Raw genomic sequence first — 16,365 nt, forward strand, 5'->3', positions numbered from 1 at the left:
TAGATTGTACTTTTTAAAAAATATTTTATTTATTATTTTTATGTGTATGTGTGTATTGCCTGCATGTAGTTAAGTGCACTCATATTGTGCAGTGCCCGCAGAGGACAGAAGAGGCTGTTGGATCCCCTGGAACTGGAGTTACGGACAGTTGTTAGCTGTCATGTGGGTGCTGGGATTCGAACCCGGGTCTTCTGCAAGAACAGCCAGTGTTCCTAACTGCTGGGCCATCTCTCTAGCCCCAAGAAGTTCAATTAGGGCATAGGTGAAAGCACACTGAGGCTGTAGAAGAGTAAAAGAAAAATAATGGAAAACTTCTTGGTGCCTGGTAGGTAGCTGGAGAGGTTCAACATCAAGGCCTGGATACCCAGGACCATGTGTGGAGTGAAGACCACAGCTGGGCCTCAGGAGAGGTGGGAGATCTGTTCTAGGGAATCAGTCTTCCAAAGACCAGAATCTGTAAATGACAGAGGCCTCCCCTGCCACCAGCTAAGAGGGAAAGCCTCTGCCATGCATAACCAGGGACCGCAGGGGAGGGGCTGTGAGGAATGTAGTCACTCAGAGAAGACAGAAACTGCTGGTCAAGGTCAGGACATCCTCCATCCTCTACTCTGCTCCACCATAAGCCTAATGACAGAGGAATGTGGAACTATGGCTCACAGTAGGTGTCCAAAGCTCTAGGTATATGTGAGGGGATGACAGCTCCAGCTCACAAGCGGCAACCACAATTCAGGCTCACAGGAGGGGACCATGGCTCAGGCTCACAGGAGAGGACAATAGCTCAGGCTCACAAGGGAGGACAATAGCTCAGGCTCACAAGAGAGGACCAGAGCTCACGTTCATGAGAGGAGACTACAACTGTGGTTCATGGGAGGGGACCACCACTCCAGCTCCCAGGATTGGACCACAGCTTCAGCTCCCAGGAGGGGGCCACCACTCCAGCTCCCAGGATTGGACCACAGCTTCAGCTCCCAGGAGGGGACCACAGCTCCAGCTCACAAGAGGGGACCACAGCTCCAGCTCACAGGAGGTAACCACAATTCTGGATCAATGCTTGGCTGGGGGTGGGGGGGGGATCACAACTCCAGTTTACAGGAGGAGGATTACAGCTCCAGGTTCACAGAACGGGGCAGCAGCTCTAGCTCACAGGAGGGGACCACAGCTCCAGGTTCACAGGAGGAGACCAGAGCTCCAGGTTCACAGGAGGGGACCACAGCTCCAGGTTCACAGGAGGAGACCAGAGCTCCAGGTTCACAGGAGGAGACCACAGCTCCAGGTTCACAGGAGGAGACCAGAGCTCCAGGTTCACAGGAGGAGACCACAGCTCCAGGTTCACAGGAGGAGACCAGAGCTCCAGGTTCACAGGAGGGGACCACAGCTCCAGGTTCACAGGAGGGGACCACAGCTCCAGGTTCACAGGAGGAGACCATAGCTACAAAGTCAGAGGAGGGTATCATGACTCCAGATTTACAAAAGGGAACCACAGGTCCAGCCCACAGGAATGAGTGGACCACAACTCACGGGAGACCACAGCTTTGGCTCACAGAAGGGGACCACAACTCTGGCATTACCATTTCTACCTCTGCGCCGTAGCTGCTCACACACACTGCTCACATACCTGCGACATGCCTGAACTCTCCTTGGCGAGGGTACTTCCTGTTTCCTTCTAGAGTCTGTTGGTGACCACACAGAGAGAATTTTCTCCCTAGTCACGGACCTTTCCTCAGCTCCTGTCTGGCTGTAGTAATTAGGTCCAGGTCTCAGGAGGTCTCCCTACCTCTACACAGCATAGCTGGGGGCCTGTCTTGGCGATTTCTTGGATTATTTTCACATCTCTGCTCTCTTGTCTTGTACCAGCTCTCCACATCTCACCTCATCTCATGATTTCCATCTCCTTGGAGCTCCGGAGTCCTTGCTTGGACTGGTTCATTTCATTGCTAGAAACCTTCCCTGCTGCCCAGTCTCCTCTGTCACTAATTCAGTAATGGTGTTTTCATTCTTAAAGCACTTCACCATCCTGACTGCTCCTTTCTCATGACAAGTTAGTTGCTCTTTTGCTGTGATCACAGTTCCCTCTTGAGTCTCATGGAGAACCAGAAGTTGAAACATTAAATAGAAGACCGCTTGTCATGAGTCTGTGACCTGGCCCCTTCCTTGGAACTGTAGCCCCCTCTCACGTGGTCTGTGTTCTTTTCTTGGACTTCTCTGGTGCTGGCTGCTGGGCAGCCCTGCCAGAGCCTCTGGAGATCCTTGCTAAATCATTCTAAAGTGAAAGGCTAAAAGCCACATTCAGGCTTATTGTGATTTTTCTTTGTATCCAAATGTGCTGGATCGCTTCAGTGGTCAGTTTGACACACCTAGGAAGAGGGGACCTCAGCTGAGGACTTTCCTCTATCAGATTGGCCGTGGACACATCTGTGAGGCTTTTTCGTGATTGTTGATTAATGTGGGAGGGCTCAGTCCAATGTGGGCGGTGCCACCCCTGGGCGGGCCGTCCTGGGTTGTATAGCAGGCGGAGCACAGGCCAGAGGAGCAGGCCAGCCAGCTGCGTTGCTCTGTGGCCTCTGCTTCGGTTGGTGCTTCCAGGTTCTTGTCCCGAGTTGCTGCCCTGGCTGCCCTCAAGGATGAGCTGTGATCAAGACAGTAAGTCAAATAAACCTTTCCCTCCCCAAGTAGGTTTGGTCAAAGTGTTTCATCGCAGCAATAGAAAGTAAACTAGAACACTGAGACATATGCTTATATGGTTCCAAGAGGGAGCTGCGGGTCAAAGGAAACAGCTATTGATTGGTGGGGTAGGGGAGATTCTTCACTTGAGGCTTCTCTCTTCAGTGTTTTATTGAGTGAAATATAGGAAATAGAAAATCAAATTAATTGTTGTTTGTTTCGAAACAGGGTCTCCCTATAGCCTCAGCTGGCCTGGAGGTCACTATGTAGACCAGGCTGGCCTGGATCTCACAGAGATCCACCTGCCTCTGCCTCCTGAGTGCTGAGATTAAAGGCATGAGCCACCATGCCTGGCTCAAATGAACTTTTTATCTCCAAACGTTTGTGATTATGCTATTAATTTAATTACATAAGCATTTCCCCAACCACACTGCATTTCACTTGCTGTATATTATCTTTTTCTTTTTAACTTAGTCTTGTATGTGTTCATGTGTTTGGTGTGCATGGGGAGGCTCCAGGTTGATGCTGGTTGTCTTCTTCAGTTGCTTGCCACCTTAGTTTTTGAGATAGGTTCTCTCACTAAACCTGGAGCTCACCAATTTGGCTAGACTGGCTGGCCAGCAAGTTCTAGGAATCCTCCTGTCTCTGCTTCCTTATTGCTGGAACTATAGACCTGCACTACTGTGTCTGGCTTTTTACATAGGTGCTGGGGATCTGAACGCAGGTCTTCATTTCTGGACCACATGGGGGTAGTAACATCATTTGCAAGTGTTGAAACTGAGCCTTCCCCTGTCCCCTTTGGTCTTTTTGAGACAGGGTCTCCCCATAGCCTCAGCTGGCCTGGAACTTGCTATGTAGACCAGGCTGGCTCAATCTCACTGAGATCTGCCTGCCTCTGCCTCCCAAATGCTGGGATTAAAGACATCCACCACCATGCATAGCCTGTGTGGGTTTCTTATTTTTGACTCGTGCACTGGAAAAGCAGAGTGGTAAAGCTTCCAAAGTGGGATTCCCACTGCGTATCAGCTACAGAAGCATGTTTATAATCCTCATTTACTAAGAGCATGAAGAACATCCCTGAATAAGTATTGAATTTTACTGAATGACTTTTAAGTGTGTATTGAGATGACGATTTAGGTTTCATAAAAATATATTGTCTTAGTAATGTGGCATATTAATAGATATCTTCATAGTATACTGTCCTTTAATACCTGGGATAAATGCTACCTGGTCTTGCTGGATTATTCTTTTATTTGCAATTTGATAACCTTCTCCTTTATATGGGTGTTTGAATCCAAGATTATGCTGTTAAACACTAGCTATAATGCCACAATATCTTTATCCAATTTTCTTTGTGCTAGAAAATGACTATGGTAGATTGAATTATTGCAAGGGAACCAAAGCTTTCCTATTTTCCTAGACTTCAGAACAGGAGAGGAGGAATTTAGTGTCCTTGCTGACCCACAGATTTATAATCAAGAAACAAATTACAAAGGGCTGGAGAGATGGCTCAGCAGTTAAGAGCACTGGCTGCTCTTGCAGAGGACCAGGGTTCAGTTCCCAGCACCCACATGGTGGCTAACAACCATCCAATTTCCAGTTCCAGGGAATCTGATGTTCTCTTCTGGCCTCTCTGGGTATTGCATATACTTACATCCATTTAGGCAACACTCATAGCAGAAAAATAAGTAATTTTTAAAAAAAGAAACAAACTATAAACTTGGTGTGGTGGTACATGCCTGTAATCCCTAATCCCAGCACACCAGAGGCCGAGGCGGGAGTTTCACAAGTTCGAGGCTAGCCTGGGCTGCAGAGCAAGACAGTGTCTGAAAATCAAAATAAATAAATAAATAAAAAATAAAACAAACAAACAAATACACTGCTTATTGTAGCATATCACCAGGAGTTTGTGGGTTGGATATATAGCTAATGCTTTATTTAGAAACAAAAAAAGTATATGGATTCTACTTTTAATACCTCCATAATTATTTGTCATCAGCTCCTCCTTCTCCCCTCCTTGCTTGGTAGGTGTGGGAGGGAAGGGAATTGTGGTAGATTGTCTATGCCAAACACAGCCACATTAACTCCCAGCAGCCTGTTCTTTGAGAACCTGGCCATTCCTCTGTGTGAGTACCACATGGCAGAAGTGATACTGTGTAACATCTAGACATTTCCATTTTAGGGTCTTGGGGCATTTGATCTTTAAAATATAGGTGTAATGCTGCAAATTCCTAAACTAGCCTATGTGGAAAGACGGCCTGAGTGGCCATGTGTCCATGTTAGGGTCTGGATACACAGCATTGTCTGTCAGACAGGAGTGAAGTAGTCTGGTCTTTGAGTTATCTGAGATACCGACAGACAGGCATCTCCATTGTGCTCTGTTCAAATTCCTGAGCCACTGAATTGGTGAGCATCAAAAAATGGTCAAATTGGTGTGGTTTGTCATGCAGTAACTGGAACAGGAACAAAGGTTCCATAAGGTTATATGATCTTCCTGTGGTTATACTTCTAGAAAACCTAGGGCTTAGATTAGAACCCAGGTCTGCCTGTGCTTTTCCAATGAAGTGTGCAAATGAGGAGCAACAAGGTCTGGAAAGGTGGTGGCTAAGCCACTGAGACTAAGGCTACCTAGATGGCCTCCACAACCAGCCTCTTTGAAGCTGCCTTGAAAAAAAATAGGACCATCTTCTCCAGCAAGACTGGGCTTCAGTAAGATGTTATTGCTGCTTAAAATGTTAGTAGCCTCACAAACCATGGAACAAAGGCTAAATGGCATTCCAAACTGTAACAACTGCATGATTTCCAGAGAGAACACCTTGGCACATTTATCATTATTTTATTAAGAATGATCACAAATTTAAAACAAAACCACACACACACCAAAAAACAAAAAATGAAACAAAACAAAAACCCGAGAAAGCAGTAGGTAATATTTGGATCGGGCAGTCTGGGGCGCTGGCTGATTCCTCTCCTTTCCCACAGACTTGCTCTGGAAGCACGGTGTTCCAGTGAGCTCACCCAGTTGGCCCCGCCCATCTGCACCCTCTGCCCCATTTTCCTCTCTGGCTGTCCTGGCCGAAAAGCAGCCTGCAAACAAGGTCCTGAAAGGGAAAAACATCTAAGAGTTATGAAGAATGACTGTTCAAATGCCCTGGGGATTCAGGAAAGATGGAAAGGGAGCTGCAGGATAGCAAATTTAAAAAAGAAAAAAAAAAAGGGGGGGGGGCAGAATTTCAACCAAATGGACACTTCTGCTTTAAAAAAGAGATTATTGTGATTAAATCTGGCTTCCAAGCTGAGCCCGGGAAGCCTGCTCTGCTGAGGCAGCGGGGCTGTTTGGGCACTGTGCTTTAATTTCCTCAGCAGATTTAAAACATGCTTTGCATTTGTTTGTTTTTCAGCCAGAGCTTTTAGCCCTTGCAGCGAATGCACTTGAGATGCCTATTTACTGCTCAACTCTGTCCAGAGGCGGCTGGATGCCTAGATTGTGGAAGCCTGGGGCAGAGAGAAAAGCAGATCCGGACTCCTATAGCCCCAAAATGGAGTCTGCACTGCAACTGTGACCAGCACCTGCCCTCCTCAGTGCACCCCGTGCCCTTGCTGATCTTGGTCTCTCTTTAGTCTGCGCAGTGTCTTTCTTTCAATGAGCAACCTCCTTCTGCACACTAGACAGCCCCCTCCAGAACCTTTCAATGTCTGAGCCTACCAGCTGGAGTGGTCTGGTCTCTTTCACTTCCAAATGTCCTGCTTTCTTTGTGTGCACTTTCGTAACAATTGGCAAAGTAAACAAGAACACAGCAATATTTCCCAGGGACTAATCTTTCCTTCTGGGCCTGTGTAGAAAGGATTAATTTTTTTTGAAAGTTTTTACTTATTGTATGTGTGCATGTGTGCACACCATTGCACTCCTGTGGAAGTCAGAGGACAACTTGCATGCCTTGGTTTGTTCCTTCTACTGTGAAGATCCTGGGGATTGAACTCAGGTCATCAGGCTTGGTGGCAGGCGCTATTACCTGCTGAGCCATTTCATTGGCCCTTTTTATATTTATTTCTTTATTTACTTATTTTTACATAGAAAGAACTTTTTGTTCTCTCGCCTGCCCCATCCTCTGCAGTAATTTCCAGACACTTGGTGTTGGCTGGCTGACAGTGCTTCTGTTTGTCTGAGTGGTGACCCAGTCCCTGGTAGGGAGGTTGTTTGCTGGGAGTGTTAGAACCTATTTCTTTTGCAGGTGTGCCTTTGTCTTCCTCCACTAAACGAGTGGCTACGTGTATCTCCGGCAGATGAATCTTTTACAAATGCCACACATGGCTGGCTGTAAGATCTTTTGCTCTATCTGGACAAAACACAAATAGGCAAAGTGGCAGCTCCCTCATGCTGAAGGCCTTTGCTCCAGAAGCTTGGCAGTTGGGCTTCCAAATCCAGAGGCTTTGGCTCTAAGCCTTGAGAACTATGGGCTTATGGCTCCAGGCTTTTAAAGCTGGAGGCTTACTGCTCTAGGTTCTCAAGGCAGAGGGTTACATTACCCGGCAGTCAGAATTACAGCTCCAGAGCTTTGTGTGGGGACTCTGGGCTCTTTAACCCTTGGCAGCTCTCTTGAATTCTTCCAGTGACCAGAGTTGGACGTCTAACAGCATTGCCTCTTTATAGTCATTCCTCTTCCACAGTTTCATCTTCTCCACTGTTTCTCTCCTCTCGTCCTTCACAGTCTCAGCATCTTGCCAGTTCTGCCCTGGTTGTTCTCTGGAGCTCTCCAGCTGCATCAGTGTTACAGCCTACTTGGAGATTTGGAGATTGTGGCTCTCATTTTAGCTCTCCGCAGCACTAAGCTTCGGATGACAGGGCCCTTAGTTCTCAGCGCCTCTCAGTTGAGAGCTCCTTATTGAAGGCTGATGGGCTTAAAGGGAAGGATCTGTCAGTTATCATTTCAAGAGGCCAAATGCCTGCTCCTCCCGTTTTGTTCATTTGAGGCCAAAAAAATAAAGGCGCTTACAGTGAAGATCTAGGAAAGCAACATTTTAACAGTATTCAACAATGCTAAACTTAGCTATACACCCATTGGGGGAGTCGGGTCCTTCTGATCGGTCTCAAGAGTAGGTGGGTGATTTTGAAAAAATTTTCATTTTTTGCTTAGTTTGTGGCTTTTTGAGAAAAGTCTCATATAGCCCAGGCTAGCCTTGAACTTACTATGTAGCTAAGGTTGGCTTTGAAGTCCTGGTCCTCCTGCCTCCTTCCTCTACCTCCTAAGTGCTGGGAATATAGGTTTGTGCCTATGAGTTTTAAAAGAACCTTAAAAATGCAAGTCTTGTGGGTCCTCACAAACTTATTACCTTCTCTGTGTGAGCCTTAGATCTGGAATAAACAACCTTCCATGTAAAGAAAAAGATGTGGGGTGAGTGGTAGGGATAAGGTATCAGTGGGCGTTTTTGGTTCGGGTTCATTGAAAAGCAGCTCAAAATGCTGCCTTGGTAGTCTCCATGTGCGGAACCTGCACATGCAGCTCTGCTCCCTGTTAAGAGATAAGTAGACCCGGGAAATCAATGGGTCACTTCAACTGTCCTCTAAAGACAGGTTTCCCAGTGGTGGAAACTAGAGAAATTATGTCAGTTCTCTGTGCCCCAGTTCCTTTACCTGTAGAGCAAGAGTAATGCTATCACATACCTCAGAGGGTTGGTGTGGCAATCACATGTGCCAGGTAGGGAGCATAGACCAGGTCATGGGCAGACATGATAGGTAACACACTAGAAATACCATTTTGCCTCCCCCCACCCCTTATTTTCACAAGCACCGTACCCTTCCTTTTCTGTGTTCATACATCAACATGGAGGCAGCCCACATGGGTCTGGGGTCCTCAGTCTTGGGGAGGCAGAGAGCCACCACGAGGATACTTAGTGCTGGCCAGAGGTACATACAGGCAGCCTCAAGATCTCAGGAGAGGCTCAGAGGAGGATGAAGCCGATTTTCTGGAGGATGGGACAGCTAAATGGGTCACCCTCAGTGGAGATGGCGACCTAAGAAAGGTGAAGCCTTGTTAATCAATTCTTTCCACCCTAATTGTACTGAAAGGAGAATTTTAAAAAATCTCGAGAACAACTGAAGCTTGATGACTCCTTGATTCTGCACGAATCTCCTTGTACATTTCTTGATATATTTTCAATTTACCTTCATGGTAATTTACATTTAAGAAAACTGTCCAAGATCTGCCAGGGGATTCAATAAAATAGGTCATGGAGTTAAATTCTGTGGTGAAACACAGGGCTTATTTTTGTGGATAAAATTTCAAGTGCTTAGCTGCTTTTTTTGTGTGTATTATTCGTGTTAAGACTAATGATTACCTAGTGTCTGGAAAGGGATCACTGCAGAAGCCAGGAGGCCATTTTCCTAATTCTTTAAGCACACTTGGTGGGGCCATGGTCTCTGTCCTCAAGGTTAACAGACTTTGAATTAGGGAAGAGACCTGAGTGGCTCACTGGTCAACCTCCCCCAGCTGGCTGCTCTGAAACTAGGCAGGAGCAAAAGCCTGGGGCAGAAATTCTCCCTGAGACTGACATTGATCCTCAGTTCTGGCATTGCTCAAAGGGAGGCTGTGGTGGTAGCACTAGGAAAAGTGCATATTCAGGGCGCACCCAGGCCTGCCATGGATGATGAGCGTTAAGAATTTTACTTTACCCCAGGTGATTATTATGTGCAAGCAGAGAATCAGGTCAGCATGAACCATGGAAGAGATCACTTCTTTTCAGTCATCCAGGGTTATTTTATCTCCCCAACCCAGGCTCCAAAGTAAACCAGGGCCACTTTGCTAGAATGATTAAATTAGCAATTTTATGAGTATAGAATAAAAGGATCTGGGTTTTTCGGTGGTAAATCTTTACAGAGTCATGGAATTTCACTTTTGAGGTTTGTTTCTAATAATATCTTTGATTTATTTACGTGTCTAATATATACGTTGGCCAGTTCTGCTTATGTAAATTTAAGATGATCTTTTCCACTTGTAATATATTGTATAATTTAAGTGAACATAAAGCAAACCATTCTTAGTAAGCATTTAAAAACTGGCCCCTGCAGGTAACCTTTTCTTAAAGTTTTATTTTTCTTTTCATTTCAAGTGTTGTTTAGTGTTTCTCTGACTGTTTTGTGTAACAGTTAATAGAGACTAATACCTCCTCTTAAAACAAAGGGTCCAGTGATCAAATGTGCCTGGCAAACCCTAGAGTGGGCAAAGTAAGGCAGAATTTTACCATAGACTGCAGATCCTCGGAGAGCCCTGGACACATGGATATGTGCAACAGCTCTCCAAGAAGGCCCAGGAAGGCCTGCGGTTTCCTTATTTGTTTCAGCTTTTGTGGGTTATTCTGCTGGATGACCACTCAGAGGACCAACTGATACTCAGCTGACTTCATGGATGGAGGCACCAGGGGACCAGGTTGCTTTCATGTGGGTACACTGCCCAAGAGAACACAGGAAATTCTTATTTTTTTAAAAAAAGTCTTTGTGTGTGCATGTATATGTGCATGTTTAGTGTAAAAGTCTGTATTAATTCAACAGAGAACCTAAAAATTCTATAGCCACTTTTGAAAGAGATGTATCTTTGCTCTGGAAACTGTTAATGAGTATGTTAAAGCTGTAATGAAACACTTCTTCTTAGAAAAATAAAATAAAAAGCGGGCATGTGTGGCGGTCAGAGGATAATCACGGGTGTCTGCCTTGTTTGACTCAGAGTCTTTGATGTTCCTCGCTGCACAGGCCAGGCTGGCTGGCCTGCAGGCTTTCAGGGATTCTCCGGTCTCTATCTCGCTGTGGGAGTACTGGGATTACAGACAAGCACTACTGCATTGGGTTTCTGTGGGTTCTGGGGACTTGAATTCAGGGCCTCAGGCTTTCATGACAAGCATTTTCCCAATGAGCTATCAGTCTAGTCTAGTCCAGGAGGTTATTTTATAACTGTGAGTGTAGAAGAGTTTCACAAAGTACAAACATTCCAGCTCTGTTATCAAAGTTTAAGTGCTGATGCACAGTACGGGAAACACCATTTACTTGATCACCATGGTCAGTGTTGTTGGTCAGCACCATGACCCTCATTATCACTGTCACAGTGACAGCACTACTAGCATCACACATGCTAACAAGACCGCTGCTGGCAGTATCACTTCCACCACCCTGGCCTCTGAATGCTCTGCCGAGAACACCTCTCACCCATCACCATGGTCAGCATCACCGTCACGCTGTGCTCAGCCACTGCCCCACCACCATCACCACCATCCTCTACAGCAGAGCTTCTAAAGCTTTTTCCACTCAGAACTTCTTTTATTCAACAAGGTATCTAGCCTTATAGACAGATATACAAATCAAACATTTGCTGAGAATAAATCATAAAGAAATTTATTTGAAGACAATTCTTTATAGACATAATTTTACCATTTAGTGAAGACGAAAACAAGTTTTTCACACTAATGAGAAGAATGTGCTTCTTTGTTTTTACATAAAGAATCAAATTTTAGTTGAATATTTGTTTCTGCAGGACATAGAGACTCTTCATGGTGGATCAATAGTTTGATAAGCATCAGTGTTGGGGCTGGAGAGATGGCTCAGTGGTTAAGAACAGTGTTTGTTCTTGCAGAAGACCCAGGTTTGAATCCCAGCACCCACGTCGCAGCTAACAACTGTCTATAACTCCAGTCCCAGGGGATCCAACAGCCTCTTCTGTCCTCTGCAGGCATTGCATGACATGGGTGCCCTTACCTACTTGCAGGCAATACACTCATATACATAAAATAAAAATAATAAATAAAATTTAAAAAAGCATCAATGCTGCCCCATATGAACACATATGCCAGAAATATGTTTAGAGCCATTTAAGAAATGGTTGGACATTATCTCCTAATTGCAACCCCAAATTAATTGAATCTTTCAAATGAAATGCAACCACTTAAATAGCAATCAGAGCTTTTTTTACATTTATTTATTTACTTATTTATTTGTACGTATATGTATGTAGGTACACATGCCACAGTACATCTAAAGCAGCCAGAGGACAACTGGTCAGTTCTGTCCTTGTACCATGTGAGTTCCACAGATCAAACTCAGGTCTTCAAGCTTGGCAGCGAGTGTCTTTACCCACTGAGCCATCTAGCTGGCTCTCCAACAGCAATTTTTAAAATCAAATATTCTAAACAACACAATTCAAAGATACACCAATTTCATACATGTTGAGGAATAGTTGTGTGTACAGTAAGCATGTACAGTAAGGACACTGCAATTCATAGCATCCAGTAGTCTGCAATTTGAGCTGCAGTGTTTGAGGCAGTGCTCACTGGTGCTGTGTGGTGTGACAGCATGCACGGCAGTACACACGCTGCGTGGTCAGAACAGCACTGCAGTGATGTCAGCAGTGCAACGCAGCAGTGCTGCTAGAAACAGCTCTGCTTCACGACACATTTCATTTTGAATTCTTTGTTTTTACAAGTTCAGAAACCTTTTACTGTTGGCCAATTTGACATGATCTCCACATTCAGTGACGTGGCCCCATATGGGACTATGACTCAGTTCAGGAATTGTGCTCTACAGGACTACTACTGCCACTAGAGCAAACACCACCACCACTACAGCCACCAGGGCAGCTGTCAACTGGTCATCACCGCTGTGTATACTGGCACCAACATCCTTCCAAAGACCAAATGAGGTGATGGGAGACAGAAAGCACAGTGTCATTATTCTAGGTTGTACTCAAGAGTTGGAAGGCTAGATGCAGCCGCACAGCACCCCCAGGTATTACTGCATCTCAGTAACCATCAAGAAGAAACAGACACGGCACGAGCAGAACCACGGGTCTAATGAGTACAGTCAAAAAGAGATCCAAAGTGTAGTGTCTACACAGGCCTATCAATCCTGAGCAAGCAATAGATAATCGTTTTTGAAATGGGGGTCTCACTTTGGTCTTAAACTCAGTCCTTTGGCTTCTTGAGTTCTCGAATCATAGGTATGTGCCACCATACCTGGTTTCAAGCAAGCTATTTTAAAATGCTTATAAATGTATAATTATATTATAATAATGATAATGAGTGGTATGGATAAATGTTAGCAGAGTCTCAGGAAATACACTAATGTCCTGCACTTATGATCTTTGTATGTGCATGTGTGTGTTTGTGTGGATATCTGTGTCTGCACTGGTGTGTGTGTGTGTGTGTGTGTGTGTGTGTGTGTGTGTGTGTAAGTATAGGCCAGAAATCAATGTCAGGTGCTGTTTCTCGGGTGCTGTCCATCTTGTTTTCTGAGACAGAATCTCTCATCTCTTACTTGGCATAGAACACCCCCAGTAGGCTAGCTATCACACAGGAAACTTAAATAAGTATCCCAGGGTTACAAAGATAATCAACTGCAGGACTACGAACTGAATTCAGGTAGTCTTATCTAACATGTTATTCTATGAACACACTGCCTATACCTTGTCTATGTACATATGCAGTGTATAAGCATCAGCTGTGTGTATGCCCTCATGAATGTTGTGAGCTTAGAGATGTTCAAGCACAATGTTGACTATCTAAGATTTGCTCCACATGCCTATTTGAGGCATAGACTCTATTTATAAGGAAAAAAGGAGATGAAAACCACCAAGTACAAAATCATGTGGTATGGAATACTGCGGTGGAGTGATGGCTGTCTGAGGGGCTGTGGTGTGCAGGGTACTGGGCAGGGCACTGGCAACTCTCCCAGCCTTTTTTCATAGCATGCCATAGGTGCTGATATCCTGAATGGGTCCCAAGAAAAACACCTCCTTCAAAGAGGTGTGAGCATTCCAAACATTCGCACTATAGCGAGAGCCACTGGAGACACACACACCAGGGACTAATCATAGGGTGGTGCCAAGGACATCAGTCCTTCCTCCTCACTCTGTTCATTCCTTTGACAGCTTGTATTTATAAATGATTATGCTGCTAATGCACTTATTTGTTTTAACTCCTTGGCGTGCACAAAGCTGTGCTACGTGTATTTTTCACATATACTGACCGACCTGCACAGATACAAGCATTTTTCTTAAAGAGATGAAACCCTCATGTAATGTTAAGATGCAGCCCATGCTCAGTGCCCACAGAGGGCCCAGACCACTGTCAGAGCTGCTCTGCTCCTGTACTGGAAGAGGCTGTGGTACTGAACTCAAAGATGCCCCTGGGCTCAGGTCCCACCATCGTCTATGCCCTCATCCCATTTTCTTTGTTAGTGCCCAGGTCATGCCAGGGCCTGTTCTTGAGGGTTTGTAGGCTTATTATCCTTACAAAAGTTTCAAGAGCCTGAGGATTTCTTTACAGTTTCCTTACTGGGTTGACAAAGGAGGCCAGCTCGAGGTTGGAGACGCAAGCGCTGGGATTTGAAACTAACTTCACTGTCTGGCTTTCGAGGCTCTACTTGTTGATGTATTCTGTACTTGCTTGAGCTATAACAAGAGCCTCTTCATCACTAAAATGGGGAGGGGGCAACCTCATAGAAGAATTTTGGAGATTAAGTAACAGTGTAAAAATATTTTGTGATATGTAAGAAATAATTCACTTGCATTATTATTACTATTATTTTGGTGTTATGTGATAAAACTATTTTACTCAACAACTTTGTTTACATAGATAATTTCAATATAACTTTATGACTTCCTTTGTCTTTCTCCTCATTTTAACTTTTTCTAATTGTAGATTTAGTAAAGTTACAAAAATAAGTGTAATGAGTTTTAATATGTTCTCCACTCAGCTTTTGCTAATCTTAACGTTTTACATAATCGAGCTACGATTTCCTAAAGTAAATCATTAACATGAATTCAACACTACCTAGGAATCATTCATACCTCCCACAATTCCCCCTTCTGGTTTAGGGTTGAATTCGGGATCTTGAATTGCACAAAGAGTCCTATATCTTTAGTGTCCTTCAACCAGCTCCTTAGTCTTTCAAATCTGGACACTAGAAAAGCATTGGCTGGCTGTTCTGTGGAACATCTCTGTTTAGCTGCTGATGCTTTTTCATGATTATATTACTGTGATTCACTGTAGGAACGACTGCCTGAGAGGCAAGGCTGTACCCTCCTCAGCATCCCCTCAGAGGGCACAAGATACAGTTCTGTCTTGCTTTGGGGAGTATTAATTAATCTCTGGTACTTGGTTGAGTTGGTATCTGCCAGATCCCCACAGTGAAACTACTATTTTCTCCTGCCCATCTGTAATTCGTAAGTTCTCGCAGGAAAACATTAGGAGACTATGCGAATATCTTACTTCCCATCATCCTTTTACCTACTAATTTTAGCATCCACTGATGATTCTGGTCTGCAGTCGTCATTGCTGTGATGTTTTCTGAAGGTGTTTTCCTATTTCCAACATTATTTCCACAGAATTAATTAGAATTCTACTCTAAGAAAAAAAAAACTGCCCTTTCACCTGCATTTACTTTTTCATTTATTTTTATCGGTATGGATTCAGGGTATAATTTTGTTCTACAAGAGTGTAATACAGCACCCTCCTTTATTTTGTTTCTTACATTATTTTAGATTATCCTAATAGAAGCTCCTTGGGAGTAGCTCTGCATCTTTCTAACATGTTCCTGTAATTTTTATTAAGCACATCCTTGCTTTCTAGAACCACAAGATGTTCAGGCTTACCTAGTCGTTTTTCTGCCCCAGCCCCTCTCTGTCTCCCCAATTTCTTCCCTCTCTTTGTGGTGTTAGGGATTGAATTCAGAGCCTGGGAGGCAAGTGCTCGGACACTGAGGTGAACCCCAGTCCTCCCTTTACTTTGTGAGACAGGAGCTCACTAAGTTGCTCAGGCTGACCTTGAACTCATTCTGTAGCCCAGGCTGGCCTTGAACATTGGATCTTCCAGCTTCAGTCTCCTGAGTAGCTGAGATTACATGAAGCAGTTTAACTACTTCAAGGAGCTTTTGTGTTCTTTATTGAAGAATGGCATTTGGAAGTCAAGAGGGCTAGCTGCATTCACTGCGACTGCAGTTTTGTGGCTTATCGGCTTGACCTTTCTCTTTTTTCCTCTGTGTGTGTGTGTGTGTGTGTGTGTGTGTGTGTGTGTGTGTATGTGTGTGTACATACAAATGTAGAGGTCAGTGTTGGGTGGTTTCCTTAATTACCTTCCATCTTATTTTTTGAGACAAAGTCTCTCACTGAACTTGGAGCTCATCAGTTCAGCTAGACTGCCTGGCCAATGAGCTCCAGGGAGCCTCCTGTCTCTGCCTCTCCAGGGCTGCGGTTATCAGTGTGCATGCTGCACCTGGCTTTTGGTGTGGGTACAAGGGATTAAACTTAGGTCCTTATGCTTATATGATAAGCACTTTACTGACGTAGTCATCACTCCAGTCCTGTCTTTTCTGTATCTATCATCTATCTATCTATCTATCTATCTATCTATCTATCTATCTATCTATCATCTATCATCTATCCATCTTTCTTTCATCTATCTATCATCTATCTATCTATCATCTGTCTATCAATCATCTATCTATCTATCTATCTTATCTATCTATCTATCTATCTATCTATCTTATCTATCTATCTATCTATCTATATCATAATCTATATCTATCATCTATCTATCTATCATCTATCTATCTCTATCATCTATCTATCATCTATCTATCATCATCATCTCTCTGTCTGTGTGTCTATTTATCTATCATCTATCTATCATCTATCTATCTTCTATCTATCTATCTCTCTATCTCTC

The 16,365-nt window shown here is 44.3% G+C and overlaps 1 long non-coding RNA gene across 1 annotated transcript in view; it reads right to left on the reverse strand.

The window, feature by feature from the left end:
- Positions 1–7,442: 7,442 nt before the first annotated feature.
- LOC115071038 overlaps positions 7,443–16,365 on the reverse strand; it is a 98,159-nt gene continuing 89,236 nt past the window's right edge. Inside the window, exon 3 of the long non-coding RNA XR_003850138.1 lies at positions 7,443–7,559. This is a non-coding gene — a long non-coding RNA (uncharacterized LOC115071038). The remainder of the gene's footprint in view (positions 7,560–16,365) is intronic.

The sequence above is a fragment of the Nannospalax galili genome, unplaced genomic scaffold (genome assembly GCF_000622305.1).
Source record: "Nannospalax galili isolate Female #2095 unplaced genomic scaffold, S.galili_v1.0 scaffold2070, whole genome shotgun sequence".
Lineage (NCBI taxonomy): Eukaryota > Metazoa > Chordata > Mammalia > Rodentia > Spalacidae > Nannospalax > Nannospalax galili.